This window comes from Simochromis diagramma, unplaced genomic scaffold, assembly GCF_900408965.1.
Source record: "Simochromis diagramma unplaced genomic scaffold, fSimDia1.1 OVJJ01000715.1, whole genome shotgun sequence".
NCBI lineage: Eukaryota > Metazoa > Chordata > Actinopteri > Cichliformes > Cichlidae > Simochromis > Simochromis diagramma.
In genome coordinates, this window is record NW_024387128.1 from 863,860 (window position 1) to 888,396 (window position 24,537).

A 24,537-nucleotide genomic window follows, 5' to 3' on the forward strand; every position below is an offset into this window, starting at 1 on the left:
TTTGTTACTTTTTTTACCTTGTAAAGCTACACAAAAGTGTGTTACTTATCGTGTATCCACCCTCCTAGTGGGTACACCTGCGGTATCAATTTCAAAATCCTACATCGCTTTGTTCTCAAGTTATCGCATTCCGAACATCTGCAGGAAACCTGACCTCTGACATTGACCTTGAGTTCTACGTCACTGGGATTCAAACTGGTGTGATTTCACAGCAGCTGAATCTATGTTATCGCTTTCAAAATCCTAGATGACTTGCTTCTTGAGTTATCATATTCATGAGATTTTCAGAGTTGACCCTGGAGTTATCGCATTCATCCCCGCCCATCCGTCACTCTGCCGAGTGTGTATAATCACCCAGAACTCTTTTACGGCCGAGGAGTCAAATTCACATTCAAACATGACAAGAAAAAGACACATTTTTACAAGTTGTTTTTTTTTTTTTTTTTGTAACAGTAAAATCAATAACATTATTTGTGATTGAAAATTATTTTCAGGTATTATCGTCTACTTGAAGCAGTGTAAAAATGCATTAAAAAAACTGAATTTGAACTATTCTTTCTTCTGCGTTTATTTGGCCTCCAATCAGAGAGCTCCAAGCTCTTGTATAGCAAGAGCAATCGTCAAACTGATGCTGTCATTCAGTCCCATTTCAGTAATCTAATTTCAGTGTACAGTTTAAGTCTACAATTACTGAAGCAGCATCTTCTTAACTGACCTTTGTTGAACTTCCATTCTACTGGAAGCTGCTGTCTTTTTCATCCTGCATAGTGCGATACGTGTTGCTTGTACCTTCCATGGAAAATGAGACTTTGCTGTAAATACATACAGGCTGTTCACAATGAAAAAACAAACAAAAAAAACCGCAATCCATGTTAAGTTACACACAAGCTTCAAATCTCCACTATAGAAACTTTTCAATAATGCATCTAAAAATGTCATTAAAAATAATATGTACAGGGTATTTTATGGTATTTGTTTCATCAGAACTACTTTACTACTATTAAATTTTCTTAATAGTTCTTAAATTGTGCCGATGTTTGTCGTTATTTGCAGAGTCATAAATAAAATACAAAGCACATTTTTAGTTCTGAACCTGTGAAGCCAGGTTGAGCTAACTGCTCTAATTTGACTGGCTTTCTTATTAATATGCATTACCCTTGTCAAACACTGACCACCTGTTCACAGTGTGTCCTCCAGCTGACAGAGGCACCAGAGTCCTGCTAACTTACAGGCTGTGTGGGTATAGATAATTAATTACTGCACTGAAATATTGATGGTTCACATTTTTATTTCTGTGGACAACCAGTGATTATGCTGTATCTTCACTCAAGAAAGGCAACATTGAACTATGAAAACAACATTTTCATCCTTTACACACAACCTTGTCCAAAGGTCACGTCTGTTTCAGTATAACTGCAGCCAAAACACTGACAAAAGGTTTTCTAAATTCTGCATTCAAAGACAATAGTTCATATTCACTCTACTCTCTTCTTTATGTGTTACAGCCTCCTGGGTAGGGTGTAAATGCCCTGATATTTCTAACAAAGTTTGAAAATACATTTCACATTAAATCATCATGTTAGCAAATTCATAAATTTTTAAGCATTTTAACAAGCTCCAGCAGTGCTATGGTACTGGTCCACATAACAAAACAGCTGGCTTTCAACCAGCAACAGATTAATTAACTGCGCTGTCAATCCAGAATGCTGTGCAGGGCATTTAAAATGCTCTTTATCTATAACAAGTGAACCCAGTGACAAATGTGCTACGATGTGAAAGCAGCTGATCTTAACTTTTCTGATGTGATATATTTTATAGGAAGTTTGTATAGCTGGAAACTCTTGGTAATCGATATAGCATGGCTGTCACTATGCCACTGATACTTGATGCCTTTCATTTCATTGTTCTAATGTTAGACTTGCTCAGGTTGCTTTTTTACTTTTGGAAGTTCAGCACTGATTTCTTCTAAATTAAATGGTACTGGCAACACAGTAAAGCACTTAGGTACTAATTGCTTATTAAAGCCATCTTCTTCAAGAAAGATTCTCTCATGCTTAAGTAAAGCATTTCCTTGTGCACCCTGTGGTAGGACTCGACTTAAGCGGTCAAAGAAGTGCAGGAGACTGATGCTGTCCAGTGTAGCAAGTGATTTATTCACCATTTTGTGGCCCAAACAATATTTACAAAGAAACAAATAAGAAACTCAACTCTATAATTAACTCAATTCAAATAAACATAACTGAACTTAAATCAACAGAAATTAAGGTCAAACTGCACACAGCTACACTGACCTGAACCTTTCTCTCAACACACCTGAGTTCATCTGCTTAAATAGTCCACTTAACCAAACAATTTCTCCTCTGGACTATTCCATTCAGTAGGTAGGTAAGATGAACATGATTATAGTCAAACCTCTACTACTCTTTACTGGCAACATAAACTCTGTGGTGTAATCAATACATATCACAACAATAAATCTATTTCTTTATAAACCCTTTAAAATCAACTTTATTAAATTATAAGAGTTCTTCCCCTTCTGCACTTGGTCTCTTCCTGTGACCTCAAATGAACCCAGAAGGTATAAAGCAGGAAGTAAAACTACATTTCCTCCTTTAGCTTCTGCAAGACAGGTAGGTAATGTAAGTTCTAAACAATACCAATTAACAGTTGAAATAAAGAACATGTTAACTTAACAAACTTGTATGAATTGATTTAAACCAAGATGTTATATTATATAATCTGTAAAAGTGCAAAACATAAACAAACCCGGGATAGTAGATGTTTGCCTATTGCAGATTACATGTGAAATATGGTTAAATCAAAACAAAAATGTTAACTAAGAATATAGACAAATGGTCTTCTCACCCACTTTGTCACACACCCAAACAAAGATGGCAGCAATTTAAGGGAGCAACTATTTTTCTCTTTTTATGAACAAAAGACAGAAAACATCCAAGGAAGAGCTTTGAAAATTCCTTTCAAGAATGGCGGAGAACTCTTTGTAGAGGCTATTTAAAGAAATCACAAAAAAAAACGGTCTAAGAGACTTCCTGCTGTATTAAACAATAAAAGTGTTCATACCAGTGTGTGAATGTGTGTGTGAATGGGTGTATGTATGTAGTGTAAAGCGCTTTGAGGTCCTTAGGGACTAAGTAAAGCGCAATACAAATACAGGCCATTTACCAAATACCAACCAAATAGTGACTTTTACAAACTTTAGTTTGCACAACAATTTTTATGTTTACATGATTCAATAAACTGCTACAGCTATTTAGCTATTCCCGTTTCCCTAGGAAAGTATAAATAAAAATATTAAATTATAAGTGGCTCAAGACCACAATGATCACTAAGCACATGACATTAACTTGTTCATGATTTTGAAAATATGACAGTCATGATGATATGTCGTGTCAAGTGAATACGAGACCAGGTCCTACAGTTCCAGGGTAATCGGACAACCGCTGGACATGAGGGAAGAATGAGTTTTCCCCAAACGGTTGTGAGTGGTTGTTGGAGGTTGATGGCAGTCGGTGGGAAAATTATTTCTAAAGCCCCAGACACACAAGCCTACAAACCAGCCAGCGTCCCACTGAAAACCCCCTGTCCCAAGGGAAAGGTGTGTATTTCCAATCTGTTGGCAAAAACCTCCAAATGATCATTTTGGGTGTTAGCATATATTAGCGTAGTCTTAGTTTGAATGAAAGTCACAGACTTGTTTGCTAACACTAACCAGCCACTTTACTCAGAAAACACAAACCACAAATGCAGACCTGAGGCAAAACCTGCACCACCTGCACGACTATGTTACTCTCGGGTAGCATAGCTAAACTGTGTGAATAAGGACATTGTTGCAGTGTAACATTCTTTGAACAAACTGATCTCTATCTGTTAACCATCTATGGTTGAAATCGTCATTGGTGATGACTCCAGCACTAGGCCCAAACCCTAATTCTAGACATTTGTCATGGTCCTGGGTGTGTGACCCAGTGTTTTGTATTTTTTGATTAATTTATATTCTTTGATTTATTCATAGTTTTGGTTCTCATTATTGTTCTGCATGTGGGTTATATCCATAGTTTCTAGTCTTTACCCATGTGGAAAAGAAATAGAAAAAACTTGCATAAAGAATTGCATAAGATCTGGCCTTCTTCATATAGTGAATCATAGAAGGCTTATATGATTTACTCATGAAAGTGGCCACTTTCTCATTACTTTCATATATTATCCAAAACATACAAGTTTCATTTATATCTGCTTTCACTCTTGTGTGCTTTTCATACAAGTTTCACGCAAGACAGATACAAACTTTATAAGGTTTATATATATCTTTTTCATATGGGTAGGTTTCTGTTACTGTGCTTTTCCCCACATTTGTACGTCCATACGTTTCATGTCTAGTCTTCCTAGTCAGTTGTGTTTCCTGGCCTCGCAAGTCCGCATCTTAGTCTGTATCTCATGCTTCCTGTTTTATTTTGATAGTCCCTTGTCTAGTGTTTAATGTGTTCAGTTTTGCTTCCTCCCCATCTCCTGGTGTTTGATCTCTCCCAGCTGTATTCCCCATTTGTTTCCACTTCCCGTGTTTCTCCCTTGTGTATTTCAGCCCTGTGTTTTCCTCTGCCCGTTGTTGCATTGTCCCATGTAGCTTCTAGTCTAGTTCCCAGCATTTTGGTGTTAGTTTGTAGGTTCCCAGTTATCAGTTTTACGCTAAGTTTTCTTATTTCTGGTATTTGAGTTTTGTCACATTATAATAAAGTTGCCTCCCTAAGTTCATCCCTCTGTGTCTTGTGAGTCCTACATTTGGGTCTGCATCCTGCCTGCATCAGCATTACATGACACCGTTTGGTTTTGGAGACACGTTAAAAGTACATTTTTTAAAGTAGAAATAAAAAGATTTTGCTGATTTTGTGTCAATTAGATGGACTCTTTTTTGTTGTTGTTGTTTTTGTCATCGCCTCATCATCTTTATTCCTGCATCTCCCTCTGCTCTTTGTCATTTTCTCCCTCAAGATTCTGTCCTTCTTCGTAGTGTTTTCCTAGAAGACTCTTGAGTTTTCAAATATTTGCTCCTCATAAGTACTCAGCAAAAAAGCTGTTTTTGAGTTTACGTCTTGTTTTCCGAGGCCTGAATTTCCTGGCTGGCACACAGTGGACCCTGACATTTTTTTGTACTGTTGAGAGAACATTTTTTTAAAAAGACCAAAATTACACATTCTGCTAGACTGGTTATGCTTGGGTTGTGGTCGTAACTGATAATGACCTCTAAGGGATAAATTTAATGAAATTCTATGACTATGTTTCAAAATGTTTCAAAGGAATCGACTTATATAAAATGTTCTTTTTTTTCTGAAGCAAAACTCCAGTCCAGCCATGTTTTCAGCTTTGGTCTATCCATCTTGGTCTAATCTTAGGTTCAACCTCCAGGAATCAACACCTTGTCGATGGATGTTGCAAAGCCAGCAGTCCCTGGATCTGAATGGTTCTGCCTTCAAACATACCATCCCATCCTATCCTGTCTTGGCACCTACATTCTATAAAACCATTCTTTTCTCATCTTGTATATACATTAATAAAGTGTCTCTCCTTTTCTCCGTCTACCTCCCTCAGGTGTTATCTGCTCTTTTCAAAAGGTTCTTTAGAAACCAAAGTCCTCAGGTCAGCTTTTGCATGAGTCTTATTTTCTGCTAAAAGCATGACAGATTGCAGTTATGCCTTCTTCTAGAGTTTGTGTGTGTGTGTGTGTGTGTGTGTGTGTGTGTGTGTGTGTGTGTGTGTGGTGACACAAGAGGTTCAATGTTTCTGACAGTTCTCAAGAGGGTCTGATTTTGTTCCCAGTGCCAACTTCAGAATGTCCTTGGGCCTTCTTTACCCTTCACCAAGCCTGACCTACATCTCATGTTTTACACGACAGTGATGATAAAAGGCATTTATCATTCAACCAAGAGCAGGAAAGTAAAAGTGTCTATTTTCCCTTCTTCCTCTTTTTAGTTGTAGTTAATTAAATTGCACTTCTCCTTGCCTGTGTTTTGAAAAAGTGAGAGAGTGTGACAACTCCGGCTTCGACATAGAAATGAATTAGTTGCTGCTTGATTGTGCCGAACACTTGAAATAAATGTGTGCTTTTTCACAGAAATCAAATCTACCACAGAGAAAAGGTGTAGTAGTTATTTTCTGGTTAAATGTGATTGTGAGCTTTCAAAGGACATGATGAAGTTTGGCTGTGTAATCCTATGAACATTTCTGTGTTAATATAAAGTTCAGAAAATTCTGAAAATAGAAGACATACATGGATCAGTTTTTAAAGACTGTTCACCATTTTAAGAAAAAAATATTACTGGGTTAAATTTCTAACTGTCAGAAATCTGCGGTCCTTATTAATTGATTTCTATTTCTCAGTGTAAACAGATGTCATGCCACAAGCATCAGCCCTGCTGACCAATAATATTTTATAATAGTTAAACAGGGAAATGACGAAACAGGAAACGGGTAATATTTATGTCTTTATTAGGCTGATTCTGCCCTTCGGGCCTTATGTTTGACACTTCTACCTTTATTAATAGACATTTATTATACATGTATAATTAATTTAATTTAATTGTAAATGTAGAAGATTATTTTTTCATCAGAATCATTTTCAGATTATTTAAGAACAAAGTTAACATCACAGTAATTAACTTATTCTAATTTCTGAGTATGTACACAAAATGATCTTCATAAACTCAAATGAACTTTTAAGATGCATGAAAGTCTTAAATCTAAATATGGCAAACACACCTTTGCCTCACAGTCTGTGCATTGAGCACAGACTGGTTTAGCAGCAGGATTTGAACTCTTACATTTCAAAGCCCAAAATGAGAAAATTACACTTCTGAGATGTAAGAATTGTCTCTTTTTGTCTGGTTTTCCCATTGCTTGATTGGCTCCCTTTGCAAATTCATTTTCCTTTCCCTGCTCTTCTATCAGTTTTTCCTTAACTGTTGTACCTACATGCATTTATGACTGTCTCCTTTTTCTTTTAATACCTGTGGGTGTTTCTTGGCACTGCTTTGAGACAAGAAAGACTGGGTCTGAACACTTCATTTAAGGGCTCACCAAGAGCATTTAAATGATTTTTCACTTACTATGTGCTTACACACCACTCTGAATGTAATCGTTAGCTATTATTAATCTTTGCCTCTCTTCCACTTCATGTCTTTTGTCTCGTCTTCCTTCCCTCACCCCCAACCGCTTGCAGCTGATGGCTCCCTGAGCCTGGTTCTGCAAGTTATTTCTTCTTGTTAAAAAGGAGTTTTTCCTTTCCACTGTTACCAAGGGCTTCCTCATAGGGCGTTGTTTAAATGTTGGGGTTTCTCTTTATTATTGTAGGGTGATTACCTTACAGTTTAAAGTTCCTTGAAGTGTCTGTTGTTGTGATTTGGCGCTATGTAAAACTGAATTCAAAAATGTAACTGGACATAAAATGCATCTTAGAGCTGAGACTCAGTGTTTCTCCCTCTTGAAAAGAGCAGATAATCATGTGCAAATAGTATATGTGACTTAACAATATGTTTTCATTTGATTGAAGACGTATTCTAGGTTAGCATTAGGCTAATGGAATATTAGTATAGTGGAGAATTGTGCTGAAAAGTGACAAATCTGACAGAAATATTATTACACCAATTAACCTGAAACAATTACTGTGTGTATATACGAAATGTTCTCTGCAAACATATAATGGGAAAAGTTTCTCAGGTGTACATTAGCAAAACAACAACATGAAAATCATCTGAAGCCTAAATGTTTGCGCTTTTGTAACTGGGATTATTTATATTCAAAGGTTTTGTTTTTTGTTTTCTGTTTTTTACGCTGCGTTGCAGCAAAGTGCAAGTTTTTTTTGTTTTGTTTTGTTTGTTTTGTTTTTTCCCATTTCAAGTTGATAAAAATGTTTTCTCTGTTCAGGGGTTTTGGCTGGTGGCAATTTCTGGGGTTTGTCAGTTGGGAAGGGAGAATGATCACTCCAAAATGCAGGAGCACTGGTTCCAAATTATTGCTAATTTTCTCGCAAAATGACAGGAAAATTTATTAGAATAATGACATGGAATATAAATGGATGTGGTAGTCCTGCTAAAAGACGTAAAATATGGTCTTATTTAAAAACAACACAAGCGGACGTAGTATTTCTACAGGAGACGCATTTAAACCAAGGTGAAGAGTCAACATTTGAAAGCTACTCCATTTGATGTGGCTGAGCCAGTCTAAAGATACTCCAATAGCAGCTTTCTCCTTAGATGTGGAGAAGGCTTTTGACAAAGTTGAATAGAGCTTTCTTTTTCTCTTTCTTTAAGCCCCCTTTTGTTCTTAATGTTTATAGAAACATTGGCAGTGAGTATCAGATCAAACAAGGAGATTAAAGGCGTCATAGGTGGGCAGCAGGAACACAAACTCCTCCTCTATGCTGATGATACTCTTGCCATTATAACAGACCCACTTTTATCAGTGCCGCATTTAATGGACACCATAAAGGCGTTCTCTGAGGTGTCAGGTTATACTATTAACTGGGGAAAGTCTGAAGTAATGCCACTATCACCACTATGCTATCCGTACATGGTAGAAAAATTCAATTTTAAATGGGTACCTAGAGGGATGAAGTATCTTGGGATTAGGCTAAGCCAAGATATGGAGGACCTACCCCAACTTAATTTTGACCCAGTCCTTCTAAAAATAAAAAGATATAGAAAAATGGGACAAATTAAAAATCTCATTGTGGGGCAAAATAAATATTGTAAAAATGATTATAGCTCCCCAATTTAACTATGTAGAAATGATGTTACCAATTGCGATACCGCCCGGTTTCTTTAAACAGTATGAAGACTTAATTAAGCAATTTCTGTGGGATGGGAAAAGGGCAAGAATCAAGCTAAGTAAATTATATGCTTCTAGAGAGACGGGTGGTTTACGTTTACCCGATCCAAGATTATATTCAGTCTCATTCGAGATGGCAAACTTGATTAATTACTGGGAAAAAATCAAGCCGGACAGGAATGGCTAAGTATAGAGTCTGAGATTTATACTCCTTTTGATCCAAAAGGTATGTTGTCTCAAAGCTGCACTTCAACGAACCCAATTTTGTTTCATTCAAGCCAGATTTGGCTCAATATACATAGAATTCTTAAAATATCACCTCATGTGCAGTTTTACTCATCTCTTTGGAACAATCCAGCTATTTGTATAGGGAAAAAATTGTGTTTTGGATATTGTGGCAGTCTCATGGCATAAATGTTATTAGCGACTTATTTAAAGATGGAGAATTTATGTCCTATAGAGACCTTGTTCAAACATACAAATTGGAAGGGAAGGAAAATTTCTGGAGATATTTGCAAATTAGACATTGTGTGACGTCGAAGTTCAGAAGGGGACATGAAAATCTAGTTCTAAATTTTATAAATATGCCTCAGGAGCACCACACAGCATCATGTTTTTATAGGTTGGTAAACGATAATAGAAGTGGGGAATGTTCGAACATTAAAACTTTGTGGCAGAAAGATTTAAATGCACCAATTCCAAACGAAAAATGGATGGGCATTTTGGAGGGAAATGGGATTTACAGTGGGGCAAAAAAGTATTTAGTCAGCTACCGATTGTGCAAGTTCCCCCACCTAAAATGATGACAGAGGTCAGTAATTTGCACCAGAGGTACACTTCAACTGTGAGAGACAGAATGTGAAAAAAAAATCCATGAATCCACATGGTAGGATTTGTAAAGAATTTATTCGTAAATCAGGGTGGAAAATAAGTATTTGGTCAATAACAAAAATACAACTCAATACTTTGTAACATAACCTTTGTTGGCAATAACAGAGGTCAAACGTTTACTATAGGTCTTTACCAGGTTTGCACACACAGTAGCTGGTATTTTGGCCCATTCCTCCATGCAGATCTTCTCGAGAGCAGTGATGTTTTGGGGCTGTCGCCGAGCAACACGGACTTTCAACTCCCGCCACAGATTTTCTATGGGGTTGAGGTCTGGAGACTGGCTAGGCCACTCCAGGACTTTCAAATGCTTCTTACGGAGCCAATCCTTTGTTGCCCGGGCGGTGTGTTTTGGATCATTGTCATGTTGGAAGACCCAGCCTCGTTTCATCTTCAAAGTTCTCACTGATGGAAGGAGGTTTTGGCTCAAAATCTCACGATACATGGCCCCATTCATTCTGTCCTTAACACGGATCAGTCGTCCTGTCCCCTTGGCAGAAAAACAGCCCCATAGCATGATGTTTCCACCCCCATGCTTCACAGTAGGTATGGTGTTCTTGGGATGCAACTCAGTATTCTTCTCCCTCCAAACACGACGAGTTGAGTTTATACCAAAAAGTTCTACTTTGGTTTCATCTGACCACATGACATTCTCCCAATCCTCTGCTGTATCATCCATGTGCTCTCTGGCAAACTTCAGACGGGCCTGGACATGCACTGGCTTCAGCAGCGGGACACGTCTGGCACTGCGGGATTTGATTCCCTGCCGTTGTAGTGTGTTACTGATGGTGACCTTTGTTACTTTGGTCCCAGCTCTCTGCAGGTCATTCACCAGGTTCCCCCGTGTGGTTCTGGGATCTTTGCTCACCGTTCTCATGATCATTTTGACCCCACGGGATGAGATCTTGCGTGGAGCCCCAGATCGGGGGAGATTATCAGTGGTCTTGTATGTCTTCCATTTTCTGATGATTGCTCCCACAGTTGATTTTTTCACACCAAGCTGCTTGCCTATTGTAGATTCACTCTTCCCAGTCTGGTGCAGGTCTACAATACTTTTCCTGGTGTCCTTCGAAAGCTCTTTTGTCTTGGCCATGGCGGCATTTGGAGTCTGACTGTTTGAGGCTGTGGACAGGTGTCTTTTATACAGATGATGAGTTCAAACAGGTGCCATTCATACAGGTAACGAGTGGGGGACAGAAAAGCTTCTTACAGAAGACGTTACAGGTCTGTGAGAGCCAGAGATTTTCCTTGTTTGAGGTGACCAAATACTTATTTTCCACCCTGATTTACGAATAAATTCTTTACAAATCCTACCATGTGGATTCATGGATTTTTTTTTCACATTCTGTCTCTCACAGTTGAAGTGTACCTCTGGTGCAAATTACTGACCTCTGTCATCATTTTAAGTGGGGGAACTTGCACAATCGGTGGCTGACTAAATACTTTTTTGCCCCACTGTATGTTAAGGAGGCGAGGAGCAAATGCATACAATATAAAATTCTGCATAGATATTATCATACTCCAACAAGATTACACTTGAATTATGAAGCTTATGCCTGACTATCTCTGTTGGAAGTGTAAAATTGAGGCGGGGACTTTCCTACATTGTTTTGGGGAATGTTCCCTTATAGCTCCTTTTTGGAAGGAAGTCGTCACATTCTTAAAAGGTTGTTCAGGATCAGAAGTGCCCTTAACTCCTGAATTGTGCTTGTTAGGAGACCGTTCTCATATTCCAAGAATTCATAATAATATTTTTATGGTTGTTATGGTTGGACTGGTAACTGCATGGAGGATTATCCTTAGGCACTGGAAGACTACAGTATGTCCTGAACTGAAAGACTGGATCGGAGCAATGGCAGAGACTGCTTCCTATGAGTCCATGCTGAATAAACTTAAACATGATACAGAAGTCAAAGATGAACATTGGGACTACTTTTGGAGCTATTTGAAGCAAACAGGAAATCATGACCATATTATCGTAATTTGAAGGACTATTAACTGTGACCACTGTTCCAAATGTTACTTAACCGTCAATTTTATTTGCCCATGTCTGTGTTTCTTCTCTTGGAACCCATTGTTAGTTAGTTTCTCTTTTCTTTCTTTTAGAAAGAAAAGTGGGTGGGGTTTTTTTCGTTGTTTGTTTTTGTTTTGCTTTGCTTTGCTTTTTTCCCTCTTATACAGGTTTAACTATATGTTGCAAAATCAATAAAAAACTTAAATGTCAAATGTTTTAATTTCTTCTTTTTAACCTACAAGCAAATATTTAGACCACAGGGTGTTGTGACGTAGAAATGGAATTAAGTTATCAAATAAGTTTAGCAAGCTTGATTTATGAGCTTCAACCAAATGGTGTACTGGTGCGACTCACATATACAATACCTGTTAATTATTGCTAATTAACAAATAAAATTACCTACTGCATTTTCAGTCGCCAAAATTTAAGCACAAGTTAGATGGACTGTACATCAATACAGGCCAATAGTTCCATTAAAATTTTTTGGAAAGGCACTAATACCACAAACATGGTGAAAAATGTTCACTTTAGTGTCTCATCCCATATGGAAAAGATATTTATAAAACTTATAAAGTTTGTATCTGTCTTGTGTGAAACTTGTACGAAAAGCACACGAGAGTGAAAACAGATATAAGATCCCTTGAAAAATTATAAAAAAAAATATAAATGAAACTTGTATGTTTTGGATACTTCCTAAAACAATATATGAAAGTAATGGGAAAGGGGCCACTTTCATGAGTAAATCATATAAGCCTTATATGATTCACTATATGAAGAAGGCCAGATCTTATGCAAGTCTTTATGCAAGTTTTTTCTATTTCTTTTCCATATGGGAAATTAGCGAGGGTGAGGCCTAGCAGATAAAGCTGTTTCCGTTGCAACCATGCTGCTAAGTTTTATTATCTATTACAGTATCCAAATGAAAGAGCAGGAAAGAAAAAAAACAAAAACAGTTATCAAGGGGTGAAGCATCCACGCCTGTGGAGCAACGCACCCTTTCATAGTTATAAGCAGGCTGTAAATAGACTCATTAATTCTTTTAGATTTGACATTTCAACATGGGAGTCTGTGGAGACTGACATGCATTTAGATCCAAACTCAAGTGGCCAGAGGAACTGCAGCATTTGGCACTTGAACTTTGTGTTGCTAACCACGACGAGCGATCTCATTAATGCCCCCTTGTGCCATAAATTGTAATTTAATTCTATTTCATTTCTTTCCTAGACAGAAACTGTGTGCTGCAGTTTCATAGAGTAACACCTACCAAACACAAACCAATCTGCACAGCAATCACGAATGTAGTCATGCAAATGTGAACATTGTACAAAATGCACATTCCTAGGGTTTTTCCAGCCAACCTCTTTAAGGTTGTTTTCCATGGGATGACTTTGGTTACTGTTTGCTCTGCAGAATGTTGCAAAAATCATGATTTTCGCAATGGTTTTGTATATAAAAAAATCCAGACAGACAAAACACAGGAAAAAAGGAACACTTCTTTTCTTTGCTGTAATGAAAACCCACTCAGCCCCATCAATGGTCTCACAAGTCTTTCTGTTGTCATCACCAGCTGTCATAAAAATTTGATTACTTGGAGTATATGATCCACTCAGTTTCTCCTTTTCTGCTTCACCTTCTCAGTTTGATAGAGAAAAAAAAACAACAAGTTTCTCTTATCTGATTGTGTCTGGCCTGAATTTCTCTTCACATGACACCCCTCTAGAAAACCTATAAATGCCACAGGCTTTCTCCAAACACAGCAGCAGTAAACATGTTGCACTCAACCGAGACATGCCCCCTTTTTGACCTGTAATTGCAGTTCCCCCCCTCGGGTGAATCAGTGTAATTTTGGATTTGGCTTACTATTGCATCTCTGAGCTTGCCTCAGTGCATTTCCATCTTGACAGACCTAAGACATAAACCATGTTTGAATACCTTTAAACAGATTATACTGTACATTACTTTATGGTATAATGAGTTACAGTGACCACCACCTCTTTTGCATGAGGCTTCTTTTTTAAATAACCTTAAGATGTTGATGCAAGCTGACATGATTAAACTCCTGTCATCAAATCTGCTTCTGATGATAATGAGAGTGAAGCTTGTGGTTTCCCCCCAACATCCAGAGGGATCAGCAAAGTCCACATGGAAGCTTCATTAAACATAAGCTTCAGTAAATTTATATATTTACGCTGAAGCTCCTGATGGCTCATCCTCCTGCAGGTTATTCCAAAGAGACTTGCAGGAGGAATCAAATAGGATAGAAGAGCTAAATCCTCAGACATAGTACATTTCTCATCCTCAAATATTTGCAGTATCTTTAGGAGACATTCACCATGAAGCTAAGTGTGTGACTGAGCCCCTGAGTCTGTGGGCTCGAAGCAGTCGGTGAGTGTTTCTGCAATGACGCATGAGGAGTGTTGACGTCCGCTTGGTGTTGGCCTCCAGACATGGCAGGGACATTGGAGTCCTCCTGGGTCTTGTGAAGCTGGGTTGTTGCTCTATTAGATCAGTGCACTAGTTCTCTGGTATCATGGCATTCACTTCCTGTGAGCTGAAGGCTAGTTTACCTCAAGCAAAAGACAAACATATCAGCTCTGTTTGAGCTATACTGATGCTTTTTTAACTAATATATAATACACACACATTCCCACTGGCTTCTTTTCTTAAGCCTAAAACTACAAACAAGGCAAGATGAACAGTGTATAATAAAGTTATTAATAAAGTTATTAAATTCACATGTTTGTAAACAGTTTTAAAAGAGTAGAAAAAAAGTCAAATGTCAAAATCATCAATAAATAAAAATTTAATCATAAGTGCAAAAAGCTGTTAATGAATACTTTATATGAAACCAATTAAAAAATGATAACAGGATAGGAGTCATCACTGGTAATGACCTCAACCCGATGCTTTCAGAGTATTTCTTTATTTAATTCTTCTCCAAAGTCTTGGAAATTCATGGGGACAAAAATTAGCATGTTAAATGACCATGTTATAAAAAAAAAACACGTTTTTTTTGGCTTTTCTCCAACATAAACGGTTTGGGATTAGAGCTCCAGGTCCTGCAACTACCTTACTTAGCTGTGTTTCCTGTGGGTCGGTGAATGCACTGCAACAAATAATTGCAATCGTATATTTTTGCTTTACGTTCTGGGAGCTATCAAACATCCATCTGAAGTTAAATGGTATGGCTATGAAAAAAAAAACCCAAAACTTAAGTAGCTTAATTTTCTTTCTGGTGTTACAGGCTCTGTGGCCCAAGTGCTCGATTTACTAAACAGATCAAATGAGGATAAAATCATGATTGCAAAAGTGCACTGAGTCAAAGTTGTACAGACAATGCAGTAAGAGAAAGAAACCGCTTCATTTCAATAATGCCCAGAGTTCTACCAAAAGAGGTGCAAATTAGAGCGTTAAAAATAAGCTGACCTGATGACGGTGTTTTCCAGATGTGCTTCTCTCTCGAATTCAGATCAGAGAGAAAGCTGAAGAAGAGCAAGTGTTTTTGGTATATAAGCAAACTCTTCTGTTAGAAAGTGCTGGGAGTGGTGTGCGGACTTGTCGAGAAAGCTGGAGTCAATGTTACATATTATAATATTCAGACATGAGTCTAGTACACTTCAGGTCTATCTGTGTGTCATTAATTGCTGCATTTTGACACACATTTCAATTTGTTTTGTAACAGGTTTAATAGCGTCTTAGATTGCTGTTCTTCTCCGTCTCTCTGGCGCTCCGGAGAGAGGGAGTTCAGTGCATATTCAGTGAAGTTCTGCTCTGTTTCATCAAAATACCAATATTATTGAGAAGCAGAAATAACTGGAGCTCATCTCTAAACATGCAGGATGAAGACTCAGTGGAGTTACAGGACAGAGCCAAAGCTTAGGCACCATGCTGACAGCTCTGAGCATCCACCCATGCCCATTATGCATTCATTCTGACAACTTCTCCCCATCTTATTTCAAAGGGTTATATGAACACTCCTAGTAGCAACATCAGAACTCTGTCATGCGCAAAGTAAGATCTGTTTTTCTGTTTAAATTCCACCAAATTTGAAGTAAATTGCAAGCTGCAAACTTTAGTAAATCATATTTGTCTGATTCAATTATACCCTCCCCTCCCAAAATGTTTGACTCCGAAAGGAAGAATCTACAAATATATAAACACCAGCTGCAAATATGCCTGTGTCCACAACAAACTGACACTGTGTGTCTTTAGTAAATAGTGAGAGTAGCTTTTAATCCTAAAAGAGGGCTTTGGGTGAGTGGTAAGAGCTCCAAATGTACAATACGAATCATCATTTTCTGGAGTGAAAATAGTCTCAATGTGATATGATGAAAAGTGCTGTTCCTATTCTTGTTTATACAACTCAACCCTTTGTAGACTATCACTTTGCATTACTAAGTCTATTTTCTCAACCACGTCACCATTAACATCACAGGACACTATGGATAGATCTCCAGTCCATCTTAGGACTAACACAAGGAGACAGACAGCCTACAAAAACTAGGAACTGGGAACTAAAAACAAGTTAGGTGGAGATAACAACTTGGAATTTACAAGGGAAATATGGCACAAAAGTGCCACACATACTGGGGACGACTCAACAACAGGCAGAGGGAGACTGAGGACATAAATGCAGGATAACAAGAGAAGGGGCAACAGATGAAACGCAGCTGGAACCGATAAAGACTAAATGAACACTCTGTACACAGAACGAGAGACTGTCAAAATAAAACAGGAAGTATAATAAACACACAGACTTAACACAGGGACCGGGGGAAACAAATATGGGGACACCAAATACAACAACAAGAGATTAGCAACATGAAGAAAAGGCGGACTAAACACAGGAGAAGACTAGAGATCGAGGGAGGAAAAACTCTGAAGGCTCACCGAAACATTCTTTATACGTGATATAAAAATAACCATGAACCTAGGAATCACATAGAGTATTCAAAATAAACAGAATAATGTCCAGAAACACAGAAACACTGGGTCAACAGAACAACGTGGGCCACAGTGTCAGGGTTTTGATGCTGCATTCGGAATGACAAAGTTTGTCTGCACTGATGGAGCCAGACAGGAATTACTTTTCAAGAACACTATTCCCTCAACCCCCTATTGTACTGTGTAATATATAATATGTCTATATGTAATCTGTCTGGGGACACATCTGCCAGACAATCTGCAGGAGTTTCAGTATTAATCACCTCCATGCTGAGAGAGATTGTCTGTGGTTTACTTCACCTTGCCTAAATTGCTGTCAGGCTATCGCCATTGGTCAGTAACTCCCAATAATAAGACCTCTTTGTAATGATGTCTGATGCGCACACTGAGGCTATCCCATTTCTCTCTCTGACCTTCGTTGCCACACTTTTGCAGGAATTATGTAAATGAGATGTACCCTGTAGTGAGGACAAACATAGCTCATGGAAATCTTTGTGTTCTACTACTGAGTGAGGCGTCACCGCATCAAGGCAAATCAGGTCTCCCACAGTGTGTGTGAGTGACAGTGGGGGTGTTTGGGGAAAAAATGCAGCTTTAGATGTGATGGGTGATATAAGAAAGCAGTCGTAGTCCTGTGACGTAGTTGTGTTGTGGTTGATGTTTGGGGGAGCCTGGGTACATGACTCGGTGGGGTTTCGAAAACTGAAGTGAGTTTACATCACAGATGTTGACACATGTTTACATTCATATTTCTCTGAAGTTCACTACCACATAGTTGGCAAATTTCTTTGGTACAACTATACTGAAAACTGAAAGTGAACAACATAGCAATACACATTTGTAATAATCAAATTTAATACTAGATAAAGACAAATAGAAATTGCTTTTTTTTTTTAATGGTGATTTCAGTAATTAAGGGTGAAAGAAGAGCTATCCAAACATACCTGGCTGCATATGAAAATGCAGTTTCCAGCAATAAACTTAATAGCTGGATGTCCCACTTTTGGCACCCCTGGATGAGGCGATTCGTTAAAATAGCATAATGTGTTGCTTCGTCACACAGTTTAAGTGTTTTTTGATTCAGGTCAAGAACAGTTCGGACAGTCTCAAAAACAGAAAGGCACGCAGCTTCAGTGTAATCAAAACCTCAGACACGGACTGAGGCAAAGACCAAGCCTACATCACAAAACAGGTCACAGCTGTATACAAATAAAGTTAAGGAATGTTTCTTCATCGTCTGCTGAGTTCGTTCTGAAACATGACGTCTTTATTCAGTTTTTGGTTAGTGTTCACATCCAGTTTCTTCCCATGATGCTGCTCTCGGTCCTGTGATAAGGTTTCTTCCTGGAAAAACTGCATTTTTAGTGAGAGTTAACATGCTTCCAGATGTCAGTGAAAAACTTGTTCCCAGAAAGATAATGTTTCCTGGTGTAGTAATGATGAATCTACCTTCACCGATGACATTTTCACAATCAAGTCAAATAGCCTACATTGGCAAATATAGTGAAGATATCATTAGACCTGCAATGGTAACATGTTTACTTGACATTTTTACAGAGGAAACGTTTATGTATCTGCAGCTGATGCTTCATAGTGTGAATTTATACCATCGATCATTGATCATTCTTCCCCCACCAAAACTAACTGATGCAGCACAGTTTCCCTTTTTGTGTAAGTGTCAGCATGATGTGTAAAGGTAAGGTTTGCTTTTCTGTAACTTTACTTCTGACTATTATTTTGTTTTTACAAAGAACAATAAAATTAAATAAAACTACTTCTTTACATATATGTGAAAACACTGCAGTACGGGAAGCCCCCACCAGCTTGGACCTATTGCATCTTGACTAACGGAGGATTCAGGGTTATCTGATCCTGGCCTAACTGTTGTAAGCCTAATCTTAAAAGTAGAAATAGTGTTTGTCTTCTGAATCCAAATTGGGAGCTAGTTTCGGAGAAGAGGCACCTGGAATCTGAAGGCGCTGTCTCCCATTCTACTTTTAAGGAACCACAAGTAAACCAGCACTCTAAGAGTGAGGTACTCTATTGGGGTGATATCCTCTTTGAAGCCTGCTGCAAGACTTTCCTGCAAAATCTGCCAGCCCACTCTGGGCCCACTTTCCAAAGTTATTACCTGCATAGAGAATAGAACTCAGTTCACAAGAGTGAAAATGTAAAGTGCTGGTTGTAGGGTATCTGCAGGTTTAAGGAAGCCAAATTTAAGACTTTTTAAGAGCCTTTTAAGGCCACTTTGATCAAACTTAAGACCTTACATTCACAGATCGGGAGAAGGGATGTGCTAACCTTACCAATAGTTCTGTCCAAACCTTTAACTGCTGAAAACTAACAGAAAAATCAAGATAATTGCTCTGCCGTGCATTAACCCTTTAAGACCTACCATAGAACCAAGTCCGCCAGAGCTTATATTATATTTTTACCTGCTGTGGAGCCATTTTTGGGAGCATTTCAAGTTGCTATACATCAATACAACCATTATAGCCCAGATTTTAATAATATGTATTCATTAAGTGCATAGTAATTACATAAATTGCAAAAAAGTGCAATAAACTACAAAAAAAATTGAAAATCGTTTTTGCTTTTTTAACATATATTTGTAGTTAGAGAAATTTAAGAGGCTTATCCCTCAAAACTGTAAATACAAAAAAGTTGCACAAAATAGTTTCCCACCACAGGAAATTTATTTTGAGTGTCTTCATAGTTTTATTTTTGAAATACACCAATTTTTATACACTGCAGGAAAAACGAAAATAAATATTATACTGCAAATTTGCAAAAAAGCAGCATATGCATCAAAATAAACTATTTCCAGCAGTGCAATATGAGTCCTAAGCATCCCAGAAACGACACAGAAAGTCATAAAGTCAAAGATAACTTTTAAAAAGACCAGTATAGGCCCTGAGGCCCTGATGGTAAAAAAGACTACATTTCCGCAAAAATGACGTCACTTCCGGTTTCGGGCAGGTAATGGCGGAAATGCAAAAGTTCGCGCTGATGTCTATTCCAACATAGGAAGTGTTATGAACAGCTGATTGGATCGGGAAAGCGTGTTTCTGGAATATTATGTTTTTGTTCCTGCAAGCGCTTTTTATGCAGTTTTTGCAAAGCTTTATGTGGAAGGAAACCGTGACCTAGGACAAGCTGATGGCATAAGATGTAAGTACAACTCCTCTGGTTTCATATGCAAAAAAAATTTTTGCGCTAGCTTACGTGGTTGCAGTGCTACCGGGATTTAAAAATAGTTACGCAAAACAGAGCGTGTCCGCTCCGATCGGCTCTAAAGGGTTAAAGTGCAATACTAACAAGCTCTGTGAACTAAATACTGGTAATTTCAGTATTTAAATAAACTCAGTTAAGTGTATATTGAAAACAAGAACCATATAGTGAATACTGTATATTCCTCTGTTCCTCTGTCCGTAAAACCTGTGTGAACTTGGAGTTTGTATTTAACATGCAAGTTATGCTGTCCAGACACTGGTTCATTTCAACAGCAGGTGTAAACGCGGTTATGTTGACAGGAGCAATATTGTCTGGGAAATATTCAAGCTGTTTAGTATACACATTGTCACTCTTGATATCAGTTAGCATATCAATACTTTGGATTTCATTGACTACAGAAGAAATTTGCATGAACTTAAGGGGAATCGCCAAGCATACTGTGGAAACTGCTATTTAAACAGCTATGGAAAATATTCATCCCGGTACAATTTAGGTGCGATTTTGGAACTTTCTTAGAAGACTAAAGTCAGAACATATTGTTTCTGTTGACGTCTGTATTTTTGTATAAACTATATACTCCAAACTCCAGACTAAACCTCTGATTTAGCATATGAGTGTAGAAAGCACATTCACCAGGAGCAACAAATGTTCGATATGTACCGAAACCTACATCATTTTAATTTTTTATATTATATTTATATATATTTTTCTTTTGCCGGTCCTGTTGACAGATGTATGAAATGTTCTGAAGTGAGATGGGAAAATCTTTACTTCAAGAAGCAAAGATAACGTCACATTTATTTTTTTCGTCTTTTCCCAGTCCAGTTGTCAAATAACTGTGTGTCACACTGCTTATTTCCAAGCTGGGTTACCTGACATGGCTGTAAGAGTTTTTTTGTTAATGTTTAGGCTTAAATTGTCATAATCCCTACAGTGCATGCTTATTTTCCTTCTGCCTCACAATGAGGCAACAAGCAAAAGCTTAATTACTGGTCACTAACATACATAACCTTCCCTGTACTTCAGATTCTCATTGTTTTTCAGAACTATTCCTGTTAAGTGCAAGCGCAAGCCATCTTTTGCATCAAGGGATTTACCAGCCTAGACTCCATCAGGTTTTCAGTAGCAACCTCCAGCCATTCATTGGCTCTGGGATTTTACCATTCACCCTTTCCATAGGCTCATTTTCAATAAACCTTCTAACTCGGCTTCTTCTGTCCAGTGTGTGTCAGTGTTCAGTCTAAAAACCTGCATTTATACATTTTAGATGCTTCAAGGTTGTAGTTTCAATTATCGGGTATGGGTGTACTACGCTGAAAGAAAACCATGTCAGAGCTAATGTCAACTTGACATGAAACTTTAAAAAGAAAAAAGAGAAATAAAACGACTTGTTGGTGTGTTGGAGCACTGAGAAAAGTCTGAAGCCTAAACATTTGGCTCATATGGACAACTTGTACCTAATTATTTAACTTTTTGGCCACATTTGAAATCAACATCTAAGCATTTTAAAGTATATGCAGACAAGGAAAAGAAGAATTAGGGTTTATAACCCTGTGAAGATTATACCTGTTTATGCGAGAGTATTTTGGAAGACTGGTGTTCACTCAAAATCTCACTAAGCTGCTCACTCAAACATGATTTATACATGTTACAGGAATACAGCATATGATTAGAAGATTAGGACAAAAAAAGGGAAAACTAAGAGTTGGAAATAGTTCACTAGAAAACCTAGAAAGCTGGAAAACTAAGCACTAAATCAAAAGGAAAAATTGTGATTGTTTTGCAGTGGTTAAGCTGCAAAAAAACCTAATGAACATGGTAGCATAGCCTGTGTCAGGAACAGCGTTGGGCAAGTCACTTGAAAAAGTAATTAGTTATAGTTACTAGTTACTTCTTCAAAAATTAATTGAGTTAGTAACTGAGTTACAATACTATAAAAGTAACTAATTAGTAACTATTGCGTTACTTTAAAAAATGCTTAACCCTCTGGGGTGCTGGGTATAATTGGCCGTTTTTGACTACTATTGATTTTACCTCTACATTTAACTATTGACCTTATTTTTCATTTTGACAACCTATATTAACACAAAATCTATAATCAGAAAAAAACAACATGAGAGTAGAAAAAAAGTTAGATTTTTTACTGTAACAAACACAAAACATGTTTAACAAATCATTTTCATAACTTGAAATGCAAATATAAACTGGTGTTTGCAAAACCTGTGCACAGGTTTTAAAAAATTTCAAAGTTATTTGGAGCTATTTTCCTAAAAATGCAGCTACAGTGGATTTTTTTTAGAACCATTTCAAACTATTTACAGAACAATCAGCTGTTCTGCATCAAATAAGATGCCACACAAATTATTTGTGCCACTCAAAAATATATATTTTTGTCCACTATAAGAAAGGAGAACATCACTACCCACTCAAAAATATATATTTTTGTCCACTATAAGAAAGGAGAACATCACTACCCTGATACCTGCAGGTCTGAAAGCAGGAGGTGTATCACTCGTCCTGTTTTCCACCTCGAGACTTTACACTGCAGTCTGCTTTTTTTGTTAGTAATGGTAACGCATTAAAATAGTAATTTGTTAGTAATTACTGAAAAAAGTTACTTTTAATGCTGTTATTGCCATCACTGGTCAGGAATATCTGAGTTAACTAAAATGCTGAAAACATAGATTAGTTCAGTGGCTTAAATGAGCAAATGTTAGAAACATGTAAAGAGAAAGCACTGGCTTTGTACGTTCAGATGGTAGTTTATATTTACATCCAGAGGCCAAGCATCAGGTAAGCAAACTGTACATAAGTCTGAGTGGTATATTTGCTGCAGGTATTGAAAGCTAATGAATATTCATTGGAAACTGGTCAGAGAGTTAGAACTTAGTCAGACGAGCTGTTTTCTGATTAGGCTTAAAAGCTGTGAGCTGAGAGTCCAGGATTAAGGTCTCCAGAGTGCTTTGAGCCAGTTTTCACATGTGGACAAGCCAGGAAGTAGACAGTCTCTCCTCCTTTCATCAGGGTGCATGATGACTGAACAGGGGGAATAAAGGTCTGGTGACTCTTCCAGTCTCCAGATTAAATGTGGGCAAAAGTAGATTAAAATAGGCAGACAGAATTTCGGATAGAGTTCTCTGGGTAAAGGAAGAGACGAGAAAATGAATGCAAGCTTGAGCTACATTAAGACAACAGGTTAATGAACTGGATAAAAATGGCCTTAGCTACACTACTACATGAGTAGTTTAACAATCTAGCAAGGAGCAGTAGTGTAGACTGAGTTAAAGTACGGAGCTTGATTGTGGATGGGTGAGAAGTCTGCCAGGGATCTCCAGAAACCAGGGCTGGACTGGGACAAAAAATCGGCCCGGGCATTCTGACTAGAGACCGGCCCAACAGGTATTATAGGAAAAGCCATAAAGCCTTTGAATGAAAACAAACACTGTTGTGACAGTGATGTACACTGTCGTGTTTGTATATGTATGATTTCTTGACCATTTGATCTCACTCTGTGTCTCTCATCTGCCTTTCTTTTATACTGACACCCACGTGTGTTATCTTTACTCTCTGTTTTATCAACAGGAAGAAAATGAGCTACGTAGAAATATACTCTATTATAATATAATATAAGGTTGAGTTATGCATGAGCAGTTATTTAAAAATCAATACCTATTATCCATTATCTACTCCCGCATAATGTTTATATAGAAAATAAACTAAACTCCCTTAGCAGTAAATATTGCTCAGAGTGTGAGCTGCCTTGGCAGAGGTTTGCACTCTTGAAGGGCTTCTTGTCCACTGCTTTTTATTTAAACATTTATTTATATGTCTACCGTACTGAATTTGGGTGTAATTGTGCATTACACTAGCTCTCGCTACCTGAACTCGATTCTGATACAATTTTATTGCATGAATATAACAAAAATTGGAAGCAACACAGTTTTGACTAGCAGTGAATGCCTATTCCTGCCAAACACACAAACCCACCCACACACAATGCCAATGTGGTCCAACATTGGAGGGGATGGAAACTCATTTTTCTCTGGTAAATATGAAATCTTGAATGTGTCACTCCATCTCGCTGGCCGTCTAGCACCTAGCATCTGCTAACGCTGTTTACATTACTCATGCCTGTCCTCCATGACACCAGGCAGAGTGAAAGAGGGGAACAGTATTTACATAATATTCATCTCATGTCAGTCCTAAGATAGTCAACACCAATCTGGCAATTTGCATTGCATGAGATTCACTCACTTTTCTGGTTCCAGAAGGCCGTCTATGGAGGAGCTGCAAGGTCTCAGAAGCAGGATGAGAAGTAGTAAAACATTTGACGAATTAGTAATTAACTGTATAATAAAATGATGTTTTAATGAATTCATTTACAAGTTAATCTAATGTCTAAACAGAATAATAAATAATAATAATAAATAATCATCTGGTATTTTAATGTGTGTGAATTCAGAATTAAATTGATTTTTCAAAATGGATGTGAAAATGCAATTTTAAAAGGCAAATAAATGGAATCAAACTGAATAAGGAACACAGTTCTTTTTACACTTGAAATTAATTAACTTGTATTTTTCAATTAATTACAAAATCATGAAATTTTAAATTTCTAT

General features: G+C 37.6%; 1 long non-coding RNA gene across 2 annotated transcripts; it reads right to left on the reverse strand.

Annotated features, from left to right (window-relative positions):
- Nucleotides 1-2,132: 2,132 nt before the first annotated feature.
- On the reverse strand, nucleotides 2,133-18,971 carry LOC120743444. Of its 2 annotated transcripts, none has more exons than XR_005698197.1 (2): nucleotides 18,961-18,971; nucleotides 2,133-2,286 (listed from the first exon to the last, which is right to left on the reverse strand). It is a non-coding gene; the product is annotated as an uncharacterized LOC120743444 (long non-coding RNA). The 2 variants fall into 2 exon arrangements; XR_005698198.1 differs by having other exon boundaries at nucleotides 2,133-2,291.
- Nucleotides 18,972-24,537: the final 5,566 nt, after the last annotated feature.